This window comes from Cyanistes caeruleus, chromosome 7, assembly GCF_971803275.1.
Source record: "Cyanistes caeruleus chromosome 7, bCyaCae1.hap1.1, whole genome shotgun sequence".
Taxonomy (NCBI): domain Eukaryota; kingdom Metazoa; phylum Chordata; class Aves; order Passeriformes; family Paridae; genus Cyanistes; species Cyanistes caeruleus.
The window spans coordinates 20,750,011-20,776,892 of record NC_141707.1 but is presented as its reverse complement, the minus strand read 5'-3'; the positions used below and the strand labels follow the sequence as shown (position 1 = coordinate 20,776,892).

At 39.4% G+C, this 26,882-nt stretch overlaps 1 protein-coding gene across 1 annotated transcript in view; it reads right to left on the bottom strand.

The window, feature by feature from the left end:
- Window positions 1-17,475: 17,475 nt before the first annotated feature.
- The window catches only part of LOC111931795 (dynein axonemal heavy chain beta-like), a 41,055-nt gene continuing 31,648 nt past the window's right edge, over window positions 17,476-26,882 (bottom strand). The window contains exons 6-7 of the mRNA XM_086897835.1: window positions 19,253-19,490; window positions 17,476-19,128 (exon numbers count right to left, since the gene is read on the bottom strand). The gene's annotated coding sequence lies outside the window, so the exon portion shown is untranslated. The remainder of the gene's footprint in view (window positions 19,129-19,252; window positions 19,491-26,882) is intronic.

Here is a 26,882-nt window from a genome sequence, read left to right as displayed (position 1 = left end):
GGCACATTTATGTGCAAAATTAAAATTTTGGTATAAAGCATGAATCTTTATGCATGCCAGTTAATTATCTTGCGGCTCCTCCATTTATTAAATGCCCACTGCATTTCTTCTTAATCATCAGCTTCCTTTCAAAACTTATTTCATACACTACATTATACCAAATTTCAATGTTTAAAATGAAACGCTTTCCCAGTGAAAACTTCCTCTTTTCAAGGGTTTGGCTGTTGCTATGTTACTAAAGATGGCCATTAACAGTTTTTGAGTCATTATGCGGATGGTCTGTTCGTGTTGTTCTGCTCGATTCTGAGGGAGCGTTGCAGGAATCCCTCGAGTTGCTGCCATGGGGCAGTTCCTCCTCCCCAGAGCGCCCGGAGCTGTGCGGCACATCGGCCAACTCCAGCGCTGGGCAGGGCGGCAGCAGCGCTGCCAGGGCCGTGCTGCCGGGTCCCGGGCCGTGGGGCCCGCTCCTCCGGGGCCGTGGGGCCCGCTGCTCCCGGGCCGTGGGGCCCGCTGCTCCCGGGCCGTGGGGCCCGCTCCTCCGGGGCCGTGGGGCCCGCTCCTCCCGGGCCGTGGGGCCCGCTCCTCCGGGGCCGTGGGGCCCGCTGCTCCCGGGCCGTGGGGCCCGCTGCTCCCGGGCCGTGGGGCCCGCTCCTCCGGGGCCGTGGGGCCCGCTCCTCCGGGGCCGTGGGGCCCGCTTCTTCGGGGCCGTGGGGCCCGCTCCGCCCGGGCCGTGGGGCCCGCTCCTCCGGGGCCGTGGGGCCCGCTGCTCCCGGGCCGTGGGGCCCGCTCCTCCGGGGCCGTGCCCGCGGGGTTCCGCGGCTTGTCCGCCAAGGCCGGGCTGCAGCCGCGGCTGCCCGAGCACCGCAGCCTCCGGGCGCGCTCCGCTGCTGCCCAGGGCTCGGGGGTCGGCCCCTTCCCCTGGCAGCCTTCAGAGCTGCCTCAGAATTCCCTTCGGCTTGGCAATCTGACGCGTCCTGCTTGCCCCAGGCAGCTCCCATATTGCAATATCATATTTTAATTAGAAGAAAAATTATGTGTTGCATGCTTGAATTAAATTAAATTGCGTATTTATATTTATAAGACACAGTATTGGCAGGATTTAAACGCTATATGAATTGAAGAACCAGAATACAGGTGTATTATAGTGATTTGTAGCTGAAACATTTGCTAGAAATGCACACAAAGCAGAGCAGTACCAAATGCTAATTTAATACCCTAAGACAACACTGTGCTCTTGCAAGCACAATTTCCTATATTCCATGTTAGCATTTATCCCCTTTCATTATGAAAAGGTATTAAGAACCTTTGTTACAAACAAGCAACATAAAAAATATGTCATACCACTTCACAACTACTAATGAATAATATCATTTAAAACAGACTGGGAAATAAACTAGTATAACACATTCTACTCTACTAGTACTATAAATATTCGCAAGGTTGTTATTAAAGATAAATGCACACAGTAATTTTCTACTTGTAGGTTTTACAGGTATAATTTTGAATCATACAATATTTTTTTAAAACACATCACGAGGATGGAAACCAACAAAAAGGCTGACTGGCAGCAATTCCTTGTGATCAATAGCTGACGTCTCCATCTATCTTTGAGGGCCCACATAAATTATATCGTGGCAGTATGAACCTTCAAGAGGAGTGATGTGATTAACTTGTTCAGGGTCACAGCGGGGAGGATTTTACACCTGTGGCGTTGCTGTTCTGCGGCCACATTTGCAGGATACATTCTGCAGGTGCCAGCGGCTGCCCTGGGGGAAGGAGGGCTGTGGACAGGCCAGCCTCAGGTCCCTGTTCCCGAGGGGCAGCTCAGTGTCTCCTCGCTGAGATCTGAAGCTGAGAGCTCTGTTTCACAGCAGGTGAGGTACGAATGTACAGGTCTGTGCTCAGCCTGAGTCTCCCTGGGAAATGCTGGTGCAGTTGCAGCCGTGGCTGCCCCAACCTGCCCTTCCCAGACCACAGCAGCCTCCGCTCCAGGCCTTGGAAAGCAGACAAAAAGCCCCCTCCTCTGCTGCTCCCCTAGAGCTACAAATAATAGACTTCTCTTTCCTGGCAGCTGCAGAGAAAACCACAGATATTTTTTCCTGTTTTGTTCAGCAAGTATAAGCTGTAAGTTAAAGCCCAATATCTTTAGATACCTCAACAAAAGAGGACAAAAAGGGAATCCACACTTAAAGAGGATAATTCCTCGAGGGCTCTGACAAGAGATGGCTATGTGCCAGGGAAGGTGGTGGGAGAATAAGCCTCTTTGCAGGATTCTGGGATGTCTATTGCTGAACTGCTTCAACTCACTTGAACTATCTAGAACTCATATTTAATTCTTCTTCTTTCTCTACATGTTCTTACTTTTACCCCAGTCCTCCAAAACCAGATATCATAAGCTGTGAACCCCAGGCCCAATGTGCCTTAATGTTACCCCATGAAACAATACTGGCAGGACAATTTATTTCTGCTCAAAACAATTTCCCCGTCCTAAAATTGTGATTGTTAGGTTAGCATCCCATTGAGATGAGAAAAGGAAAGAGCTGCACTTTCAGGTTGTGCCTAAAATTTTAAGGAAGGCAAGCTGCACTGATTTATCCTTGGCATACTGTTTTATACCCATAAGCACAAAAAACTTCTCTTTAGTGGCAGATTAAATTGTGCAGAAATGGACTGACACTGAGAAGACAAACACTTCAGCCTGCTTAAACAGGCTGACTTGCACATCAAAGGCTACCTGGCCACAAAAATATAAGCGTGTACACACTTGGTTTATTTGATTTCATAAGCAACTGTATATATAAAACACATGTAGAGATCTAAAAAAAATTGGCATCTAATTATATCTTTATAATTGATAGATTTGCAAAGAATTTGTGATTTAGATTATATTCATTTCCAGGAAACTTGCTTAGAAAGTAATTAAATGTATTTTATCCATTAATTCTCTCTTTGTTGTTTTGCATTGTGCTACAGAAACAAAACTAAAAACTATCGAATGGAAGGATTTTTTTTTTAAACTGAATATTATAAATGAATAGAGCCAGGGATGTTAATGTTTGTCATTTTCCTTATCTGTACACATGAATATGTTATATGCTCATTTCCATTGCAAATGGAACAACAGAATGATCATTGCAAACTGAAATATACTGTACATTTCATTTCTTCATTTCTTTGAAAATACCAGTGATAAAAATAACCAATTGCTAGTATTCTTTTTGTAAAGCTATGCATCTCAATGAAAATTGAAGGAATTAATGGTGTCCATCTGGAATAAAGTATGCAGTGTGTTCTGGAGGGTCATCGTTATTCACTGCTGAAACAAAGTCAGCCTATGGAGCCCTGAACCATGACTGGACAATTGTGCAAGGCATTGTACAAAACATGTAGTCATCCTGTTTCTTGCACACCTCTCCTGCACCTTGCTCACAATTAATGAAACAAAAAGATGTATCATAGTTACATTAGTGAGGAAATACTGAAGAAGGAAAAGAACTTTTGAGGTAAAAGACAAGCTTGTCACAAGAACAAACCTGAATAATATGTTGGTGGTGTAGTTAAAGTCACTATTGAGGTTTCTATCCATCTGATCAGTGAGGTACTGGAGTAGCATTCCTGTAGGAGACATGGGGCACAAGAAACCTCTTGAGGTTAAGAGAGTTAAGAAAATAATCAGTCTCTTTGAGTTTTTTAGCTTTCTACTGCTCTGTGTTTACTTTGCAAAGTACAGTAATGTCTCCTTCTCATTTGGTCCCAGAGATTAAGAAAATACAGTGAGAGTAATGCATAGCCCAAAGTATTTATTTTATCATAGACAACATAACCAAGGGAAGGAAGATCTGTAAGTGCAAGCATCAACTCTCAGCTCAAAATGACATCTGAAGATACAGTGAAAAAAAACACCGAGGCAGGCAGGAGGACTGGTGCTTTTCACAGAATGATGAGGCTCTGTGGGACAGAAAACAAAAAGTATGTAGAATAAATAGGAAGGAATAAAGCCATACGATGAATATGGGACAGGAAGGCAAACTGCATCCTGCTGAATGGAGTGGGACTGACACCCATGTACTCTTGGTTTTACTGCTAACGGGACACCGGGTCACATCCTGAAAACCCTTACTTATGCAAGTAATCCCACTAAAATCAATGGGAACCATGACTGTAATGACTGCTTCCATGCCTCCACTAGGGATTGCAAGGTCAGGTGCATTTTCTGTGCAATATTGGATGAATGCTAGAAAATCAATATCTCTATTGAGACTTCTTCTTTTGGAGTAAAAATAAACCTGCACCATTTTGAGTTCAAATGTTCATTGTTCCTGGGTGGTTTTCTAAATTCCTTTTGAAAGCAAAACGGTCAAATCAAAATGGAGTGAAATGCTCATCTTTTTGGTATGTTTTACAGCTTGTTGTTATACCTAGCTTTGTAATGCCATGAAGGTTAAAGGCAACTTCATAGTTTCTTTGTATTTAATCTTTATCTGTTAAAAAGAGACATTTTAATTTTAGCATATCCCTCTATTCAAATGAGTCAGGGCTGAGGATAAGTGGGGAGAAAGAGAATGTCAGAGGAGAATGTCAGAGTCTATTATTTTAGGGAATTTTGTTATTTGATGGAAAACTTTTTGGCCTTTTTGCCATAGAAAATTCAAAGGAAGGGTTTTTTTTAGTAAAAAGATTTTGGTGCAGTCATAGAAATATAAGTCATTGTTATAAGGCATTGCTTTGGTAGCATGGAAAAAAACCCTACTCAATTTTGTTCACATTACAGGTTCTTATTATACTTAAATCACTATGGAATACCTTCAACTATAATTTTGTTTAAAATGTCTAAACCTAGTTTGGGTTATCTATTCTTAATTTACTACTAAATTACAATTAAATTTGTAATTGTGTCTAAATTGAATTTTCATACTGAAATATGTTACATTCCTTTGTTTGATTCCCTTATACTTCAATTGTGGTGGGTCAAAAGGAAATTATGATTAATCCAAAGCATACAAATTAACTATTTTAAGGATTTTCTAGTCAAATTATGTTTTTCTGCAAGCCCTTGGTGGTTTAAATGAAATTTTAAGATGGATGTCATTATGTTGGATATTTGATCAGCTTCATATCTGGCATGAACAGTGGTTTACAAAAGAAGTAATTTCACAGAAAAATACCAGCTAATTCCTAATATATTAGAAGTGTAATATCCACCAATTAAGAGACTAACAAATAGGAGTTTATGTGCTTTCTTTCAGAGACAGTTCGTTGAAATTTTGAGAAAATACATCCCAAGTCCATTCTGCACCTCATGCATTCGGTTGACCCAACTCAAATATTTTTCCCAAGAAATTCCATTCAGCAATAATTAATGGAAAGTTCAGTTGTCTTTCAATCCAGATAGATGGGAATTATGGATGATCAAGAAATAGAAATGCTTTGATGCTCAGGTTTCAGCTAAGGTGATTGTATTTTTTCTGGACCAATACAAAAGTATAGACTTATCCTAGGATTTCAGCTCAGCTGGATTTACCGCCAGGCTGGGGAGAAAATCCAAGAATGTGTTCAGTGCTCAGTCCATTTTACCCACCTCTGCAGGACTTGTTTCCCACCTGCTGTGTGACACATTAGCCATAACTTCTTCCCCTCTTGCACCACTGCACACAGGACTGTGGTTTGGCTCTGTACTGCTAACAACGTTATTGACAAAGCAATGCTGCTCAAGTATAACAACGAGCTGTTGTAGCACTTATTTATGGAATAACGTGCACTTTTCAGATACTCCATGCTTCTGTTGGTTTTGGAGCTGTATTACCCACACAACATATTTAACTAGCACTAACAGCCTAGGAGTACAAAAAACATGTAATTGAAAATCCAGGAGAACAACTGGCACCACTACAGCCACACACAAGCACAGCACAATACTACAGCAAGTAGTACCTGTGCCTTCATGGTGTGCCCTGCTTTACTTCATTACCTGATTTTTATACTATTATTGCAAATGAAGTTAACCCAAACCCTAAAGCAATGGACAACTCTTTACAGTCTGTTTTTTAGCTAACTGTGCTGCCTACATGATAAGACTGAAAATATTCCAGTTCTTGGAAAAGTGTAAAAATTAGGCATCAAAACAGGTCAGATACTTACATATATCTTTTTGATGTGCTCATGTGATAGGATAGCAGATTGATAAAGGACAAAAGAAATGCTAAATATGCACCATGACAAACAGTGAAAAATTAAGTATTGTAACTAACATTAATTACATTCTAGTAAGATGAATAGGCTGCTCATCATTAATGAGAATGTACACCTCTGTCTAAGTTTCACATCTACCTGTGATAAATGTGCTAACAGCGGTAGAATACATCATAGTAACATTTGAATTAACAGCACACTAATAGATTGACATACAAGTATGAATAAAGCATTTAATCATAAACATTATACCACACCCAACAGCAAATTTTCTTTTTTGCATATATATCAAGTAAAATGTATAAACATTACAATTTTATTTCAGTTTATGCTGAGGTAATCTAATGGTTTTATCTCATACTATCCTAATATTTGTAATCCAGTCTATTAGATACTTACATGGTGGCTTTTGGGAGACATTCAGGCAGTTTAATTAAACAGTAAGGGGGATTTCTGAATAGAAAGGGTGGGGCTTAATCTCAGGACAAACTACCCACTGACTCTTGCCCACGTGGCAGGGATGGAACACTCAAACAATCTTCAGGATGGGTTGACTCCTACGCTTATGAAAGGATTACTTTAATTTACTTTTAATGAAAATTGAAGCAGGCCTACTAACCTATGGTTCTTATCTATATCTTCAGTAGCCTTCTCTCCTGTGTCTCCAGTGCCTTTTTCCTGGCCGGGAGGCAGAGGGGTGATTGAGCCAGGCGTGCAGCAGGAATGGCTGACACTGTCTCCTGTGCCTGCAGAGCCCAGAGCTGCAGGCAGCTGGGGACTCCCCATTTCGGAGGATCTGGGACGTGCAGATGCCATGCCATGCCATGCCATGCCATGCCATGCCATGCCATGCCATGCCATGCCATGCCATGCCATGCCATGCCATGCCATGCCATGCCATGCCATGCCATGCCATGCCATGCCATGCCATGCCTTCACAGCAGCCCTAAGGGCAAGTTCCCCAAGGTGACACTGTCTCTGTTCACCCACCCCTTCTGAACGGCTCCTCAGGCACCTGGGCCTGGGAGCCCCTCCTGTTTCTCTGGGAGGGCGACCTTGCAGCATGGCTCCATTCCCTGCTGCCGCCGCTGAGAGCAGGTGGAAATGCCGTGCTCATTGGCTCCGGGACTCAGCCAGGGCTGAGCAGAGGCTCCAGCTGAGGAGCTGCTCGAGGAAGCTGGAAGTGCAGCTCGGATACCCTGCCCCAGCACCGCCCTGCTCTCCCCGGCAGAAGAGACCGAGGTGCCCGAGCGAGCAGTGAGGGATGCTTGGCACAGAGCCAGAGTGCGCCGGCAGCAGCTGGCACAGGGATTCTTCCTCTCAGGGTCAAGGCTCCAAGCACGGCTGGGAAGGGAGAGGGCTGGATTTCACTGCCCAGCTTCTCTCACGCTCTGCTCCCAAAGTCTCCACTTCAATGAAGAGCTTGACAAGCAGAGATGAGGAAGCAGAGCGAAGGAGAACAGGAGGAATCTCTGGCTCAGTAGCAGCAAGCAGGGCTCTGCTACAAGACTAACAAATTGTGTAAAGACCAACTGTAATTCACAGAACAAACATTGTGAATTAGTTAAACATTGCCAAGAGGGAATTGCTTTAGCCTAATAGTTTCCTGAAGATCATTCAAACAGTGCAAGCTCATCAGTGTATTTTTTTTTGCAATTAAGCAGATGGTTTAAAATACTTTAATTACTGCCAGGGCTCACCTAAGCTGCACAGTAGATGACACTGGACTTGTATAGTGCGTAATATAAAATACTGAGCAATATATATGCAATTATATACAATTATTAATATAATGTATGAGTACTCAAGCTCAAGGAATCCATCTTCATGGGCCACAAAAAGGCTCTGCGGGTCAACAAGCCTATGGACACAAGTGAAAAAACGTGTTTGCAGTCATTCTTGCTAAGCACAAGACATGCCAAGACATGCTTGTGCTGGTGATCTCCTGGGGGAAAGCAAAACAGCATTCCAGGGGGAAGGAAGTTCCCACATGCAGAACAAGGCACGCACACGTGGTCAGAGCACTTAAGTCTAGCTTTTCCCTTCTATCTAAACTGACAGATCTCTCCAGGAGAACTGGAAGTCTTGAAAACTAGCATAGGGATTTCAAACTGTTTGTATGTTTTATACTGTTCAACTGCAAGATAATACAGTATGTCTGCACTGGTAGCTGCCATACTCACATTGAAAGCATATATTTTCTTCTTTGTTACACTAAATGGTACATTACCTTGCTTTCCTTTGCATTCCAGCTGGCAACTTATTGATTAGGGGAACACTTCTGGGCTTGTCCCTCCTATGTAATAATCTTTATAATTTCACATTTCTAAATGCTAAAAGCACACTAATGCAAGTGGGAAAAGTTTCCTCTGCTATTTCACATACTTAAGGAGAAGATGTTATCGATTCATATGCTTTACTCCAGAAGTGCTTTGCAAAGGCAATAAGTATTATTATTTTCATTTTAGCAAGAAGGAAAATGGCACACAGATTGCCCAAGGTCACCCTGCAGATCAGTGAGGGAACCAGGATTAAATTCAGATATTTTGGGTCTCTGTGCAGAGACTCTTCTGCTGAGCTATTTTTGGAAGCCTCCAAATGAAGCATCGCCATGATACACAACCCATTCTCACAGTCTAAAAGTAATTGATGGCATTCAAAATATTTTTTCTCTAGTATTTTTTAATGGCTCTAACTATGAAGTGAGTTCTTTGCAATAGCAAAAGAAGAGCTGAAAGAAGTCTTAACATTTTGAGCTGAAGAAATTTACAGCAGTTTAACTCCTACCTGCTCCAGGACTCTAATGATGTTAACTCAAGCACTGTGTGCAGCAGCCACTGAAATTTTCTTGCAAAAATTTTGAGTTGAACTCTGGGTCATGGAGACAATCTTCTTTTACAGTTTTAACAATAACTGCAGAAATGTATTCCTTATCAAAATTAATATAGTTTTACAGAAATCCATCTACCTAAAGAAAAAAAAAAAGGAAATGGTGTGTGGAGATAGTAATCAGGCAACAAAATTTGAAGCTTGTGGAAATTTCAATATGGTCCAAAAAACCAGCTTGATAAATCATGAGTCAGTACCAGAAATGGTAAAAGGTTATTCAGAACTGGTTTTCATAAATATTTTGATTATTAGTTTGGATATTTCTCTTGACACTGCTCTTCTTTCCAAACCTTCCCTCTACTGAAGCTTATTGTTACCTGCAAATAAAAGTCTTTCTTTACTAATATATTGTCTCCAACTCTTTTTCCCTATCTCCCTTACAGAAACACATCCTGGAGTATCCTGGAGTTTATCTAGTAAAATCTACAAATTGTATTAGTGGGGGGGAAATTAAATAAGTGACCTTACATGCAAAGAAAGCAAAATTTAGTCACATATTTTGTTATTTTAAATTTTTGTTACAAAGCGAAAAAATGCAGGCTTGTTCTGTGATCACAAGTCTTCTTGGTAATCTAGCAATTTACTAACAACAGCCTCAACAGAGAAAAGGTAACAGAAAATTTTCACTCTACATGCAAACTAGGCAGATATTGAACATCTCAATAATGTATTTTGTAATCATTGTTTTAAATGTCTGTGATCCTGGAGATATTCTGGTTGTTTCAGGATATGAGAAACAATCTCTGGACACAAACAGTAATTAGTTGGACTAATGACTGATTTACTAACATGAACTCCACTTAAAACTTGCAGTACTTAATTTTTGTTATTCACCAGGGACTATTGTTTTTGAGAAATCGATCAATAAGAAATCAAAATGACAAAATTATTTTTAATACATTATTTTGCAGAAGCATAACTTTTCAATGTTTAATCTAAATGAGGTATTAACTCCAGTGGGTCAATCATTAACTGAATTTTAAGCAACAACTTGATTTGTATTATTTTCTTCATGGATCAATAGATCAGTCTTTCAAGTAGTGGCATGAATAATCCCTAGGATAGAATGGATTACTAAACTATTTGTGTGCAATAACTTGGGATAAACGAAAACTCCACCTATGCAGTAGTCAAGATATGATCTTTATACATAGGAGTTTCTGACTTGCTTTGTATTCCTCCATGGGATTTCTGCAGAAAAATACGTGTCCAACACTGCACTGACACTACCTTAAAGCATGCAAGAAGATAGACAGCTGAAATCACATTCTCTTGGGGCATTCAGCAGTTTTATGGTCAGCTATGACTGTTGATTATTTTACTTTTTAATTTGTTACTTCGTGTGGCTATCAACAATTTTCCAGTCACTCCTTTTAATTGAAGACTGAGGTTATATTCTCAAAGAATAGTGACATCTGGATATGTTGAAACCTAAATGTGTTGCCCCACACCCCACTCTCAAACACTCCTACAGCACTAAGGACCAATATCACAAGCCTTTGATTTTCCATTACCCCAAGAAAGACAGAGAAATTCATGAAGTGTATATTAGTATCCACCTCAGAGCTGTCTAGCACATTTTTGTAATTCCCCTGTCCTTTACAGCAGCATCAAATTAAAGAGACAGAGTTAGTATGTTTATATCCTAAACCAGAACAGAATCAGAAATTTTGCAAATATGATGGTAACTGTGTTTTTTTCCTGATGTGTTTTGAACTCTTTCTACCTATACTTTTCAATCATTTAAGTTTAGATAACCTGGGCTAGGCAGTGCAGAGCGGGAGAAGAGAGCAGAGACTGGAGGCTGGAACACAGCCCTGACACTGAAAGTCTGCTAGGCTGTGATTGCAGTATTGCTGCTGGGAACTGTCACAACACCACTCGCAGAAACTGTAACTTCACCCACCTGAAGGCATCCAGTGCGTCATCCTGCCTTGTTCTCAGCCAAACCCATGGGTAGGGCTTCTGCAGTTACGCTGCTCCTGGCAGTTAGAAAAGAAATCCACAATATTTTATCTCCCCGAAAGCTTTTGAAAATGTTTGCATGCTCCCTTTCAGGGATTTGGGGTGCAAAGGAAATGTTTTATCTTTTAGAAAATTTAGTATCTATATGTTAAAGATCTATTTAACATTAATGAAAAAAAGTATTTTTCTCTCCATAACTAGAAGCTACTGATATATAGCAACTGAGAGGCTTTGAAACTTTATTCTCTATTCTGTATCTCATCAGAGCTATTAAAGACTGAAAATTGGAACCTTATGCTGAATAGGTAGGATTCAATCTACCCGTGCCACCTTACCAAGCAAGGCTTCAACTTTAAAATGTGCTGGTGAGTTAAAAGTTCTGAGCCTCAGAACTTGCAAAAGCTGTGAGGAATGCTGTGTTAAAACCGAATCTTTGGTGCCTGACACTATCAGGTACATGAAATTTATCAGCATGATAAGTGTTCCTGCATGCAGTATCAATAGCCATCTTTCTTATGTGATACAAAATTAATCCTTCACTTGAAGCAACTTTCTCTTGGTCACTATATCTTATTTCTTGGTGACAAATGGACAGGATGTGCTACAGAGGAATTCAGCACAAAGGAGATGAGGCAATGTTAACTTGCTGTAAACCTCCCACTGCTTACCTCTTTGGCATTTCAGCACGGCTGTCACCAGCTGCTCAGACGAATTATAAGAATTAGTATTTCCCAAGCCTCAAACAAAGCAAACAGGAGCTTTTTTCCCTTTTCACATATGGGCATTATTTGGAATTGCAGACCTCCAAGGTATGCCAAGAACAGGGTACACTGTTGGGTAGGCACTGGCTTCTCTAAGAATGCCTACTTAAGGTACATTAGAGCAAGTAAGGCTGAGCACTGAGTTCTCAGCCTGTGGTTGCCTGACACAGTCCAGTCCAAACAAGCCTGATAATGACAGCTCTCTTAAGAGCTGTCACAGCATCACATTAATAGTACATATTATACTGAAATTTCTGAAGCTTCTTTGGAAAAAGATTTTCTCTGGCACCCATCTGAGGAATCTGTTTTTTTGACATACATCTTGGAGCCTTTATACTTCCTAAAAACATACTGACATTTAAGAAGTGTATTCTTTGGCAATATTTAAATATGTCACATTTTGCAGAAGTAAGATGGTAAAGGTGCTTGCAATTCACTTGGGAGCAATTTCTGAATTTGACAAAATCCTGCTATTTCTGTGATCTTTGATATTTTCTTGAAATAGCACTAGAAAACCTATGTCTAGCAATAAAACCCCATTTAGTTGGACTGTTCAAATAAATCACATTTCTTAAATGTGCTCACAACATTTTTTTCAATTACCTTCTCCCCATATATATTTGAGATTTCCCAGCCTCAGTCCTCTGGACTTTCCCCCACGGAGATAGACCCAAGGCTCCACAGTGCTGCATCTTACTGGTTATAGCTTGAGTAGGTTCAGGAAAGTTCCCAAATCCACCAGGTTTACCTTAAAGCTGACAAGATTACAAAGCTCAGTTGTAAGAACTATAGAACCAGAACTTCCAAGTGAGGCAAAAAACATCTGATAATTCTACCAAAGAGCAAGAAAGAGAGACACATTACTGTATTTAAAATATTTAAAGCAGCATTTTCTGCATTAAGAGCATAGTCAGATTTAGTAAGGTCATCTTCAGACTCTTGCTGTTTCTAACTCTTGCCTGACTAGCAACAAACTGGAAAATATCACACTTCCATTTTCACACCCATTGCAGTCATGCTGCATGGCAAAAAATCATTAGAAATGATGGATTCAGAGCCCAGTGCAACCAACATATTTACAACCTAGTCCAACTCGGGAAACTCGTCAAACTCACACAGGTGCAAGTGACAACCTATTTAACACTTGATTTAAATGTCCTATTAAATCTTATTTATTAAAGACTTATTAAATATGCTATACTTCTAGCTCTGAAGGATACCTTTTCTATATGAAAGATTTCTGAGTAGTCTGTGCACTTAAATAAAAAAATAATTCTGATGTGTTAAAGTGCAAGTGTCTTCCTTCTAGGGAAAATTGAGGCATACAAAGTGTCCATCCAATAGGATGATTTTATGTATATCTGTAAATGAACATGTTACTTGTTAATGCAATGATGCTGGTATGTGAAATCCATCGCATTCTGGCTTCTCTAATATTTTGCATTTCTCATTTCCATTAACACCCTGTGAACATGCAGCCCTAAAGGACAGAGCAGTGCTATGAGGATGGCTGTCAATGCTGGCATCAGGACTGCTAACAAATGCCTGGCACTTCAATCAAAGGCAAGGCATGCGCTGGACAGATGAACCAATGGGAATTGATTCCCAACCAGATGCTGTGCCAAATCACTTGAATTTCTGCCCAGTAGTAATTGTGCAAAAGCTGGAAGTTTGGATGCACATCCCTCATTGTGACTATGGTCATACTAAAAAGGGTGAATTAAATCAATACAAAGCTGCTTTCAGTTGGATGTGAGGGCTAACAGGAATGTGTTCCAGTTCAAAGCAGGGGAGCAGACAGTGACACTTGTTACTAAACAGTGGCTGGCAAACACGGCACGAAGAATAGACCTGGGACAGCAGTCTCTGTGTTGATGGGATATGTACCACTGAGGGAGGAAATCAAGAATGTACCGTTTTCAAGGTTCCTCGTCTTTTTTGGCAGCAAAGGTAGAGCTGGGGGAAAGGAGTGAGGGGACACAGCACCACAGCACAGAGAAGCAGTATGCTCTATTCTCTGCTTAACCTTTAATGTAAAGAGAGTAGATATTGATGGTGTAGATTCTTCTGTAAATCAGTCCAAAGAAACAGGCTTTGTTGGTACAATGTTACTTTAAAATTGCTTACCTTTAGCTTTATTTGGGGTACAAAGTTGAGGCCCTGTCCCTGACCTCATGTCTCTGATACAGAGGTAGACTTGCCTTTGTGACCTCTTCTATCAGTCATGAAGGAACAGAGCAGACTATCTTGTTCTGAAGTGCAGCCTTAGAAAATAAACATATATCCACAGGTATTCATAGAGCAGAAATTCCTGATAAATGTGTCTACTCCAAATATCACCTAAAACCTGCAGCCAGGCTGGCTTTGAATTTGGAGATATTCACTTTTATATCTGTTCTGAGCAGTCATCATCTCCCAGAAAACAGAACAAAGAGGATGAAAGCATTGATCCTGCAACTCCCCTCCCAGATAGATACAGCTTGAGCTACTCCAGCATTAATGAATAAATCACCACCTATATATAAGTATGTGTATGTAGATGTAAATATTGTATTATGGAGGTTTATATATACTCCAGCCTATTTATATTTCTGTCACACAAGGCATCAGCTCAGTTCCATTTTATATGGATGTTTGCCCTGGGTTTGGCTGGGACAGAGTTAATTTTCTTACTAGCAGCTGGTACAGCAGCGTGTTTTGGATTTACTATAGAATTCTTGTTGACAACACACTGATGTTTTGGTTGCTAAGTAATGCTTACCCTAAGTCAAGGACTTTTCGGTGTCTCATGCTCTGCCAGAGAGGAGCTGCACAAGGAGCTGGGGGGCATGGCCAGGGCAGGTGACCTGAACTGGTCAAAGGGATATCCCATGGCACAGAATGTCACGGACAGTGAATAAACAGGGGGAGCTGGATGTGAGGGCCTGATCACTGCTGGAGATGGGCTGGGTTTCAGAAGGCGGGGAGCCAGTGTATGGGGCATCACTTGCATTTCTTGGGGTTTTTCCTCTGTCCTTTTCCTTTTTATTGTTACATTTTAAAGTATTTAAATTATTAAACTATTCTTACCTCAACCCACAGGTTTTACCTTTTTTCTGATTCCCCTCCCTGTTCTGCCGTGAGGAGGCAGGAGTGGAGGGAAGGGGATGGGTGAGTGTCTGTATAGAACTTAATTGTGGAACTGAGTTAAACTAGGACAATGTTAATAGACAGATATAAGTTCTTCATTGATGTCTGTGCTTCACTGATATCTGTGATGACTTTTCCTTTACCAAGCTTTTCTGTGTACTATCTCATTTTGTCAATCTGCACCTTGGTGTCTTTGTTTCTCAGATGAAGTTCTCTCTCTCAAACAGCAAGCTTAGACCTCAGCTCTTCCACCTAAATTACGGAAGAGAATTGGTAATTAAGTTTTAACAAGATTTAAATGATATTAAAACCAGACAGTTAAAGGGAGACACTGCCTTGGGCTTTGTTGTAAATTTGTATAATTATTTTTAGTTCTCTGGAGGATGCATGATTATGTTTCTGTATTTATAAAAATACTGCCCTGGAGGCATGAAAATGAATTTTATAGTCCACTGATTTGCATATTAATGTCAGTCTTATGGTGTCAAATGTATTTTTTAGCAAATAAATGTCCATGACAATTATCTAAATTTCCAAAGAATTTTATAATATATTTGACCTGGATTAATTAATTTTTTAAAATAAAGACAAAATAAGAAAGCCAGTACAGCAGAATGATAAATATATAGGGGAGGAATGGACCAGATGAACTAAACAAAACAAGTATGGATTTTTAACTATTAATTATAATAGTTTTGGTACATTAGCATTAAGTGCTGACTCAGGTTCTGATCCAAATCTCTTTAAAGTCTCTTGGTCTGTAGATTTTTGACAATACATTTCTGTATGTTTGCCCTCCTACAGAAACATAATCACTGGGAAAATCATTCTCTAGATCAAGCATCCTTGTATACTTTTCAGACTGAGAATAAAAAAACGGACAAAATATGTTAGTTGCTACAGCCCAAAATCATAATAAGGAGCTGGAACAGTAATGTTCAAAGCTTGTATCACAGGTAGAGCAAAAGCTATGGCTTTATGGTGGAAGCATGGAAGTAAAGCCATCTCTTCCATGCTGCTACGTACAGGAAGCTGTAGTTAGGTTAAAGTTTGTTCTTCTCATCTAAAAATCTGCCCTGAAAAATCCTGATAAATTCACAGTTGCTATAATCCCTAATTTGTCTTGCATTTCATTATTTTTAAGAGGCCTTTTAATACAGATATCCTGTGCTTTAAGTGCCAAGTAAAGCTATAGGCTTTTGAAGCTTGTCCAGACAATACAGAACAACAGTATCAACATTGTACTAGTGCAGAATCTAGTCTTGTTACATATATGTATACAAAATTCACACCAGCATTCAGTCAAAAGACAATGAACTCAATAGGAAATTTCTTTGTGCATGGATGGAAAAATTACCATTATAGTTAATAGTAATCCATTTTGATATCAAGATAAATCCATTGGCCTTGCAGTTTATCTCCCCATGGAACTAATGTATTGTCAGCTGAAATAATGTGTTATTATCAGTACAATAATTATCATTATAATAATCTCAAACAATTATTTGGATTAGGAACCTGTCATATTGTCCAAGTTTATGAGGAGAGCTAAATACAAGTTTTGTGGCTGTAGATTGTAGAGATGCTCCTTGTGTGCCAAAAACTAAGAGAAGGTGCCGTCTTAGTGTCTACCAGTAGCAGATAAGGTGTGTTTTACAAAAATGATCAAATGCCAGTCAACTGCTGGCTCAGGGAAACACTTGTTAGGCCATAAATAAGCTGATTGCATGTTCAGAGTTACAGTTTCCATAAAGTCTATTTCAAGGAAATATTTAATAATCTATTTAATAATCATTACTTAAATGTGACAAAATGTTGTCACAGAGGGAACATACACCTGACATTCTCCACTAGTCCCTTGCAAACCTAACTCCTGATATATAATCTTTTCTCCCTAGCCAGAATATTTTAAAATAAAGCAAAAATACTTTAAATATAAAAACGAAATACAAATAAAATAAAAGCCATCAAGACTGAGCAAAATGTTTCTGTGATGCTTCGATATTGATGGCAAATCATGTATATAATCTTGGGAATGAAACAAGGTAGTCTGAAGAAGCAAGCACAGAAAATTCTTGTTTTTTGGTTTTTTTTTTAATCTAAGAAATCTTTGGTAGATTATTGAGATCTTTTGCACTTGGAATTTGGCACCCATAATCTATTTTGTACCTAGAACTGCAGGAACTGCAGATATGATTTTACAGAACTTGTGCAAAGTGCTAAGCACTGGCTTTGAGATGAATGGCAGGCAGGGGTGGAAAACCCCCAGCTCCCTGGAGTACCAAAGATGAAGAGAGCAACTGAAGTAGATGGATCAGACATGAGCACACAATCTCTACCCAACCCTGTATGGAGTCTGCCAGGCAAGGCTCCTCTTCAAAAATCCCTGATCAAATCTGAGCTCGCAAAGTTCTGTGCATATGGACCTCTCTGTATATGAGACTGGAATCTTTTGGACTTAGAATCACATGTCACAAGACCATATTTAATGTCTTGTAGTTATGAGTTAGAATAATTGACTATGGGCAGAAAAGTGTACTTATTGTTAATAAAATAGAATTACTTTTTATTTGCAGTACAAACTATCCATAAATAAAAAGTAAAACTTGAGTGTAGGACCTATTTATTTTCAAGGGTTTGCCAAAAATATAATGCTGCTTATATATGCAAAATTATAAACAGTATTGCATTTAACAAATGAGTATGTAAAAGAGCTACAGTAGAGATGTAACTCAGGATTTTAAAATATTATCTTCCAGTTTTTCTGTTTTCCCATGGTTAGTTTAGGGTTAAAAATAAATTCAGAGGAAATACTTTTACACATACACAATTTGCTTCATAAAAGAGATAAAGTTTTGTAGGCAAATATTCAGAATTGCTATCTGTTCCAATAATTTTCTTTTTAACTGGGGTCAATGACTGTTTGGCCTGACTCTTTGTGTGTGTGGCAGGTGAAAGATAAACAAAGAAGGGATGAAGAGATAGAAAGGCCAAAAGAGCCTTTCTTGCCTTCAGTCAATCTGCAGGAAAAGTCAATCACCACTGCAGTGCTCTGGGCCACCCCATTCTGTCCCTTCAGGATGCAATACTCCCAAAAAAAGGCCATTCTTGTCTGTGCCATTGCCATGGATGAGCTTAGTTCACTAAAAGAGTAGCATCCAAGTAGTTCTGACAGTACCCTGGGATGAGGAGGAATCCCAGATATTTGAATGTGTTGAGCCAATATAATTCTGCCCTATCCCCTGTTCTAAGTTGCTTGGTTTGTGAAGTGTTTAGTTGTAAGAAGAGTGAAGGTAAAACTGCTGCTAGGGTTACCTTTGCTCTGCACAAAACCAGTACCATATAGAGGCACTGGAAATCAGACAGCAGTGAGTAGCTGTGTAGCCTCATAGCTCATGTGTTTCTACCATAGAAAGCTGATTTATTACCAACATCCTGTTCCAGGAGTTTGCAGCCCCATTTCATACTTTGAATGCCTCATTATACAGAATCTGCACCTCTGGACTCTTCCTTTTCTGGGTGGTGTCATTTTGAAGTAATACATTATCAGTTTCCCTCAGCTGGTGATGCATTACGAGAACACATCAGAAAAACAGCTGGCTCAGTCTCTCAATCCTTAGCGTCCAGCAACTGCTGCCTGTCATGATATATTACATGAACTCTTCAGTCTATCATTGTAATACATCAAAACAATACTGGTCTGAAGGTGTATTACTCAAAGAAAGGCAAAGCTGAGTGAACCTGTCCAGGAGAGGGGTTCTGGTTTAATTATAGAACAGAAGTTACAGTACGCTGCTCAGAGGTTTGTTAGCTTTAAATTTTTGATACATTGGTAAAACACATTTTTCATTCATATAATTTGTACTATAGGTGAAGGTCACAATGCTACTCAGTTTGGAGACAACCTCAACAAACAGTTCTGTCATAACACTGAAATGTGCTCTTCATAAGCGAGGCTGCACATATGAGTCATGCAGGATTTGAGTTCAACTGTAGTCCCTGATTGCTATTCTTTCATTTTTTGGTGGAATTCCCAAATCTCAAATATCCCCTGATATTTGAGAGCATCTCACCAGTGAGTTCTCACTGCTCCTTCATTTGATGGCACTCAGCAGGTTCCAGGTGATGGTGTGAGTCTGCAGAAAGGCAGCAGCAGATAACAGGGCCTGAGGCATTGTCAGGGAAAGAGCTGGAGCTGAAAAAAATGAAAAAAAAACCGGAAAGTGAGAGAGTAATCTACAAATAAATATAAAATATTATTTTAGTCAAACTTTTTCATAAGAGTTTAATTTACTGTGGCTACTTATATCAGACTTCACCTTGATAGATGAGCAAGACTCTCCCATTGATCAGGACTGCAAACTTGGCATACGAATATCTTAGGCTGTAAAACTGAAGAAAATTTTTTTCCCTCCTCTTGGGTCAGAAGGGGTGGCTACATTTCTCTCTTCATTTAACCAGGGCTTCTATTCTGTCCAAAACACAGGAAATGGTCCCAGAATATTCCCTCTGGATTGGATTCACACGGAGACTTGGAGTATGAGCTGCATTTTTCACCTGCAAACCCATGGATGACAGACAGGATATGGTATCAAGTACAACCAGTTAGAACTAAGACAGTGAAAAGTTCACTTGCCTGTAATGCACAAGTATTATTTCCCAGTAATTTTTCAAAGACTCAGCTGCCTAACCATTTTTCTACCTATCTCAAGGTCCAGCTTCTTTATAATGGGGCTCAGGATAGCTCCTTCAGTGTATGACACTGACTTCACATTCCAGTTTTATTGGTGCTGCTGCAATATTAACCCCCATGGTCCCTTCCTTCTGTCTGTCATGCTGCTATATGCTCAGTAATGCCCTGAGAACTGAATATTTTCCTGATGAAAATTCCTGCAACTTTACTGAAGTCCCTTTCTATCCAGTTTCTCTAACTCAAAGTAAACTTTGGTGGGTTTGATGCTGATAAACGTTATAAAACCATTGTGTAATATGGCATTACTTCAATTTGTGTCTTTTTTTCTTTCTCAGCTATACTTCATTGCTCTAACATAGAATATTTTAGTTGGAGAAGACTTATAAAAATAATCTAGTAGATCTAAATACAGAAAAAACTTTTTTCAGTGAGAGCTGCTGCATCTGAGTGTACATTACTAGCAGAATAAAACCACCAGAATGTAACTTTATGGTGAATTAGGAAACTGAGGGCCATACATTTTTCTGCTCATGTTTCTGTTCAGTAGAAGTGGCAAATACAATAGCAAATATCTAATGTTCTTAGGAGATAATTGAGAACATAAGGTGATCTGAGATGGAGAAAATGGACAGCTGTTTGTTTAGATAGCATAGTATATTATAAGAATCATGAATCAAAGACATACCTGAGAATGAGCGTTTCACCAATATGTTGCATTTGTCTGAACAATTTTAGCTTCTTGTTAATGTTTAAAAGAAGATCTAAAAAGTCCTTATTTACAAGAGAGATGGTTCACACTGATATGTGTGACAAGGGCCCCCGACTAAAACACGCAGCAAGAACAGATTAAAAACATGATCAGTGATGAGAATACATAGGGCTGTTACACACACTTTTGTACACCTTGAAAAGGATTCAGTATGTCATAGGTTTAGTTGTGAATGGGGCTGATGTGTCCTTTGCTGCAGTATCTTGCTGTATGGCTGTTGTGGGAGGGTGTGTGAACAATAAGGACAATAGAGACACAGGATGACGCGTAAACACCGGTAACAAAATAGCAGGAAGGAGCAGAATTAATTAATGGGTGATATCCTGTCGCTCTATTGGGAACAATGAGAAGAACACACAGAATCTCTTGTGGAGTCAAACTGGAGAATTTCTCCCCATTTATTACCTCAGATCTTCTTTTATAGACTGATATGTGAAAAGTACTGAAAAGAAAAACCCTTATTGGTTAGTAAACTAACACATCACCATCATTGCTCAGTGGTGTACACCACCCCTCGACCTTCTCTTGCAAGAAAACAAGGAACAGACAAACAGCACCTGCAAGGCTGTTTTCTATCTCTGAGGATTGTTTTAATTCCTCCTTATGATTTCCCAGGCAAGACTGAGAAAGTTATGCGGCCTGCTATTCCACAGGCACTGTGCTGCCTGCTTCACAGTTAGGATCCATAATATCCCATAAGGATATCTTGATGAGGGGACAGGTGAGACAGCTGTGGAGATAAAGAACGCCTCTGTAAAGAGATCTTCTTTCACCAGCTTTCTGTTTTTTTAAGTATATAAGTCTTGAAGAATTCATCTTTTCAGTAAAATGTGAAACAGCAGATCCATAGCAACATGGCTGGCTGAGGCATGTGCCCTCTTTGTCACATGATATGGGAAATATTGTGGGAAAACTTCCAAGTTTCCAAGTTTTCCAAAACTTCCAAGTCCAAACTCCTTACTGACACAGTGAATCCATTTGTCCCAGATGAGAACATGGATATTGTCACAGGAATACAGCAAGATAAGTACGGTATAAGAATCAGAAATGCTATGCCATTGGCCATTTTCCAGTGTCATTTTCTTGGTACTGAAAGCAGAGTAATCAGAAAATAAGAATGAAATACTGTTTCTTTCAAGGAAAATCAGCAGATTAAGAATTTATCTCTGGTAGCACTTGGAGTATGTATCTGTCTTCAGTGGGTATATACTGTGTAACTGAGCTGTACATACTGGTATACGCTGAGCTGTGTAACTACTTGTGATTTATTTACTGAAAGGAACGGGTTTAGCAGCAGTAAAGCAGTCCATAATGACCCAATCTAGTATCAAAGTATCTATGTTGAGTCACTTCAGCTTTCCTTAGACCTAAGACACAAAAGGACAGGAGAGCTTTTGGAAGAATAAATTCACTGCTCTACTTCTCTGTCTGGGGGATATTACCAAAGTAAGACCTGGACGGATGTTTATTGGGATATATGGAAAAAATAATGTTTCAGTATATTCTTATGTTAACACTCAGCAGCATTTTGAACCTGAAAAAAGTGTACCAGCCAGTCTGTGAACTCCAGGGAAGACTTAACATATACCCATGAATTAAACAAGAAGCTCCTGTATTCTGTTGCAATAGCCAAGGCTAGGTGGCCAGTTAATGACCCCAAGAAACCCAAAAATATAAATTTTCTTTCTTACAATCTTCTGTCTGTTTATTCCAGTTATCTTATGTGACTTCAAGGCACATGTGGTTACTTTCCTAAACTGGTACCTAATACTCCAGGTTTCCTAGAACATAAAAATTTTCTGCTTCCAAGCATGTCCCTACCAACAGAGGGATAAAAATTGTGGTTGTTGTATGCACCTGTTCACACATAATGTATAAATAAATCCATTTCAGTAAGCTGAATGAACCTATTTCTCAGCCCAGGGCACACCCACACTGTAGGTAATTTTTATAAGATGCACATGGAAATCAAAGAATCAAACCCCAGAAATGCTCATGCAACTGAATTTTGTTCTTTTACTAGTCAGTGAATTCAAGACAAAAATGAGCAAATAAAGATTGGCTACTTTTAGTACCTTCCTTCTTCAAGGAAGTCAGAGCAAGAAACCCTACAGAGAAGATCACTATTTTTTAATTTCACCCAGGAATCTACTTGAAGTTAGTGTAGCACTTGATCCTGGCACTCTGCAATATCAGTGCTTCACTGTCAATTAGTATCTACACAGCAGAGTTGCTAAGCTGTTCTTCTTCTATGAAAATAATTTCTTGTGTTGACTACACTTATTCCTTTCCTCTTAATTTCTATATTATAAATCATCTTAAGCTTGCCAAGGGTATTATTAATCACTTATTGTTACCTTTTTCAATATATCTTGAAGACCAACATTCCCCAGCCACAAGTGTCAACATATTAAGTACTGTTCAGATATTTGAACATAATATACTGTTTCTAAGTCTTCCGTTGTATTACTAGTAGGATAATTATTACAGCAAATGATAAAATACTGCAAAATTGTTTTCTCCCCCCCTTAATAACATAAATAAAAGAAGCAATTAATTTCCTACAATAAAAACAGGCAATACAATAACGTACAAATGTGGAGTTTCTTCATTATTGCATCAAATTGCAAAACGGAAACATATAATTTCAAAAGGCTCATAAGCAAAAATGGAAACACAGCTGATGTTGCGTCAGCATGTAGCACAAAACTGTGAAGCTTGCACAGCTCACAGCTAGTCTCCTCAAATGAAGCAGCTAACATTTCTAAATGAAAATACAGAACACAAAAAAGCTTTTCCCTTTTTTTGGGAGGCTATGCTTCCAGAATTTAAGGCAATTTTGCAGGATATTACTCTCCATCCAATAGTGTAACCTTATAGCATCACCAGTTATTTTAAAACCTGTCTATCAAACAGACCTACATTTATAGCTTTATTGACACATCTTGTGACAGATGGCAATAATGCTTTCAAATGGAATCAATGTACTTCTAAACTAATACACCTTCCTCTACACCCCATATATTTATCAGATGTGTTTTATACTTCTTTCTGCAGTGGTATTTTGGTTTGTTTGGTTTTAGGTTGCTGAGAAAAGGTAATACATTTTCTTTGACATCTCATGCAATTTTACAAGTATTCAGGGCACATTCCCTGCTTTGCATGGAAAATGTATTTGCACAGTTGTCAGAATGATGGACAAGGGGAGAATGATAGGAAGGAGCACTGATCTTTGCTTGTTATTACATACAATAGCCCAGTAGGAATCATGATGTGTTGGTGAGACAAACTGTGTCCCATTCTGGAACATATTAAGTTTGTCTCCAGGACACACATGACTTCACTAGGGTGTCTAACCTCATTCATAATAGATGCTAATCTTTTCAGGGCTGACTGATGACAGCACTTCCTGCCCTTCACGGAATTAGAGCTGGGTTTTATCAAAGGACTCAAACTGCCTGCTAATTAGACTAATTCCCTTCATCATGAATTATTTATTTCCATTGGTAACCGACCACTGTGACATTAATGGGTTCTGCTCAACTTAGTTTCATACTAATATACACTATAAGTTAAATGTTTAAAAACTCCTGATACTTCACTCCAGGTCAAGTGTATCTCCATGTAACTCTTGATGCTTTCAATAAAGTTTTGGTAATTAAAGACAGAATAAAGTGCTCATTGCTAAGAAAAAGAAAATAAAGCATAATTTTAAAATTTTGAAATCAAGTTGTTGGTTTGTTGTTTTTTTCCCCCCAAATGTGAAGCAATATACACATGTTTAAGACTGATAATAGGAGTCCTCTACCGCATTGAGAGGGTTTCAAGGCAGTTCACCAAACCAGATCCATATCCTCAGCCAGAACATGTAGTACCTCTGTATTCAAAATTCTCACTCAGTTCAAGGAGTTTTTTGTGTTTAGTACCAAAAATACGTTCTTTACTTAGGTAGCAAGTGTCAAATATACAAGTACAAAAAAGAATACTTGGCAGACAGCAGCAGTGCAGGATGAAGAAGACTAAAGGCAGAGTGTGGCCAACACTGAGATGAAACTGGGAAAAACATAAAGCACCATTCTGGGATGTCTCAGCAGCAGAATCTGAGTAGTGTAACAGAGGTCATCTATGCAGTATGTACAAGCTCTCAGCAAGAGAACTAACGGCTGGTTTTTGGCATCACTGTTCACAAGCTACATTGACAACACAGAGAAGGAAGAACAACAAAGAATTAGAGCAATTTAGAAAACATGACCAATGAGGAAAGATTGGTAATAATGTTTAGAAAAGATTATGCTGACATCTTCACTTACGCACAAAGATGTTATAGTTAGGCTGATGGCTAGTTTCCTACATGTCTGCAACAAGCAGACAAGAGAGAACCATTTCAGTCTGAAGCCATGAAGAAAAGCTGGGAAAAGCTTTCCAGCTCTAAGGACAGAAAAGCACGTGTCCAACCTGGAGGATGTAGAATTTTCAGCACTAAAGGGATTTTAGCTTATAGGCAGACAACTGTTACAGAAGGCTTAGGTGTATGTGAACTGACAAAATTATTCTGTGAGGCACAAAAAAAATTTCAGTTTGATTACTGAAATACCTTATAAAATTCTTCAGGATTTTGCCATTTCTAAAGAAAAGACTTCTACTTAAAAGTTGTGATTATTTCTCAATGATAATAATGTCTGTTTTAGGAGCATTATATGCAGAATAACATTTCCGTTTTCTAGAACTTAACTGCTAGTCTTTTCCACTGGCAACACAGACAGTAAATTTATTCAGTTCCAATTAATTAATAAATTTTTTGTGACTCATGCGCAGGCTAGTATAGTATATACAGAACCATATAGTTCAGGCTGTACATTTTACAATGGATTTGTTTCCTATTATGGTGGGTTTACCCTGGCTGGATGCCAGGCACCCACCAAACTGTTCTATCTCTCCCCTCCTCAGCATGACAGGCAGGGACAAAATAAGATGGAAGAAAACTCATGGGTCATGATAAAGGTAGTTTGGTAAAACAAAAGCAGAGCACATGGGGAAGCAAATTAAAACAAAAGGATTATTCTCTACTTCCCATCAGCAGGCAATGTCCATCCATTTCCCAGGAAGAGGGGCTTCAGTACGTGTAGCAGTTGCCCTGGAACGCAAACCTCATAATAACAAATTCTCACCCAATCCCCACCTTAATTCTCTCCTTAGCTGTTATATCTGAGCAGGTATCACACACTATGGAATAGCCTTTGGTCAGTTTGGGTCAGCTGTCCTGGCTAAAGCCCCTCCCAAGATCTTGCCCACACCCAGCTTCCTGAGTGAGGGGGGAAACACTGGAGAGACAGCTTTGACGCCGTGTGAGCACTGCTCAGCAGTAGCCAAAACACCAGTGTGTTATCAACACCTCTCCAGACACAAAGTACAGCACTGAGTGGAAAATGAACTCCACCTCAGCCCAACCCAGCACACTCATTTACCGGAACTCTTTGGAAATCAAGAGACAACATACTACTTGCTCAGGGATGCCACCTTTGAATTGCTTCTCTTTCAGCAAAATTGAAAGACTTTTCACATATTACAGAGCTGGGCTGAAAGCTCCAACATAGTTTTTACAAACTCATTACTAACCTGTGCATATTCTCACTCAGTTCACAAAATAGGTTTTATTCCAGTTTGATTATCCTGTCTGTGAAAAATGAGAAAGATGTATACAACACATCAGAAGAATCAATAAGAGGCTTGTTTGGGGTAATATTTGTAATGACAAGGTGAGTTTAAAATAATAAACAGCAGGAGACAGCTGGACACTTTCTATCCCTTAGCCTAATAAAGACTTGGACTACGGTATATTTGATAAATAATCTTTCACTTGATAGCCAAAAAAGAACACATATCTCTCTAACCCACAGTGATAACACTACCTAGGTGCTGGAAGCTAGCTAGAAATGAACAGAGATGAGATTCAATAAGCTCATGTACATTTCTATCACAGTGTGAGATACTTTGGCTGTGAAAATAAAGGTGTTATTTTTCCACTGTTGAAATAATACAGAATCAATAAGAAGCAACTGTGAGCCTCAATAGCATCAAGGGGTTTCTGTTGCCATTCACAAACCAAATGAGCAGAGCTCTGCTGGATTGAGATGTCACCAGAAACCCCAAGATGGCATTACAGCCTTGTTTTTGTAAGTTGTGTTTTTTTGCAATAAACACCCAACTGCCTTTCATTTTAATTGAAAAGTCACTTTTTACAACTTTTTCTGCTTTTCCTGTTCAAATTTATTTTTCAGATTATCTTCTCTGCTCTGCCTTCCTCCTTTCCTCCCACCTCACTCTCCTACCTCCTGCCCCAACCAACATCTTCTTGTCTTTCTCTCTTTCATAATTTACTTTCTTTCTTTCCTGGTTCTTTGAATTCCTGAATCAAAATGTATCTGGAATGAGTGACTTTTCTCAGTGTGTTACCAGCTCTCCCTAATGTCCCTGTGCTAGCACACAC